The sequence below is a fragment of the Asparagus officinalis genome, chromosome 7 (assembly GCF_001876935.1).
Source record: "Asparagus officinalis chromosome 7, Aspof.V1, whole genome shotgun sequence".
In the NCBI taxonomy this organism is placed as follows: domain Eukaryota; kingdom Viridiplantae; phylum Streptophyta; class Magnoliopsida; order Asparagales; family Asparagaceae; genus Asparagus; species Asparagus officinalis.
The window spans coordinates 103,265,479-103,267,130 of NC_033800.1; positions in this window are offsets into that span (position 1 = coordinate 103,265,479).

Below are 1,652 nucleotides of genomic sequence, written 5' to 3' on the forward strand. Positions count from 1 at the left end.
TGGGGTGGCTCGGTTTTGGCCGAGCCACCCTAAGGTGGCTCGGCCTTGGCCGAGCCACCCTGAGGTGGCTCGGCCTTGGCCGAGCCACCTTGGGGTGGCTCGGTTCAAAGCCGAGTCCCCCGGGGTTTGGGCTTGTGTTCGTTTCGTGGTTCGGATTCCGTCATTCGGGTTCGATTATTCGTGATTTGATTTAGACTTCGACTCGGTTGTGTGGTTGACTTGTTCGGATTCGATTTGTTGATCCGATTCCTGATTAGGCAGTAAGTCCACTTCTGAGTTCAAGTCCGAAGCTTGATTTCGATTCGATCACGATTCGTCCGAGTCTGTATTTGGTTGAATGACTCATTGATGAATCAACCCGTTGGCTTGATTCCGCACGTGAGTGGATCCATTCCATTGTTTACGTGCGGTTCATCGGCTTCGTAGCCTTGTTATCCCGCTTCGTCGCGTGTCGTTTGGCTTCGGTGTTGCGGATTAACGATCTTGTTTGGATACGTCGCCTGATGGTTCGTTCTGTCGAATCGGCATCGTCGAGCTGTGTAACGGGACCTATAGGCAATTTTATACGCCTACAGCGTTCTAAATGCTGTATGCTTTTCGTCATCTGGGTGTATCTTGATTTGGTTATATCCTGAAAAACCATCCATAAAAGACATTCTCTCAAACCCGCATGTATTGTCGATAATGACATCCGTGATTGGGAGAGGAAAGTCGTCTTTTGGACATGTCGTATTCAGGTCCCTGAAGTCATCCTGATTTTGCCGTTCTTATTCATGACGGGAACAATATTGACTAGCCAGTCTGGATGTTGCTCTTCTCGGATAAATCCTGATTCGATCAACTTTTTAACTTCTGCCTCAATGGCTTCCATTCTGCGGACGAAACCGTCTTTGCTGTTGTTTGACAGGTTTGGCATCTGGCTTGATATCGAGGCGGTGCATTGCCACATTGGGGTCGAGCCCTGGCATATCTTCATAGTTCCAAGCGAAGATGTCAATATACTCCCTGATGAGAGCAATTAACTCCTCCTTCTCATTTGGGGGAAGGATGTCACTGATGAATATGGGCTTTGGGTTGGCCTCGTCACCCATGTTAACTTGGACTATTTTATCTTCAGTGGGGGGTTCTCTCTGTTCGAACCTATCACCATATTGCATGTTCAGGTGATGAACCCACGGGTCTTCCCATGTTGGCATTTGATCATCGTTCTCCATTGTGGACGGATCAGCTGTAGCCATGTTCTTCATTAGGGCTTTGAAGGCTTTCCCCAGACTTGTATCGGAATCCCATTCCGAGGAATCTGACGAATTTCCATCTTTGTGTTGCTTAGACGATTGGTTATTGATTAACCAGCAGCATTCGTCTTCTGAAGAAGATTCATACCCTAACCCTCGTCTGTATTTATAATAATCGTCGGGTTTCCCTTTTGGTACATATGCTGCTTTGGCTGGAATACGAGGACCTCGATCGAAGTATAATCATACCCCTGCTTTTCCATGAGCTTGCGCGCTTCCGGACTATACTTAGATAGATGCCGACCAGGTTTTTCATCATTCTCATCTTCCCTTAAGAAATGATCTGGTAATGGAGAGATTTTTCCTTTACTGTAAATCACTTCTTTTGCGCCTCCTATTTTGGTCGGGATGACCAGG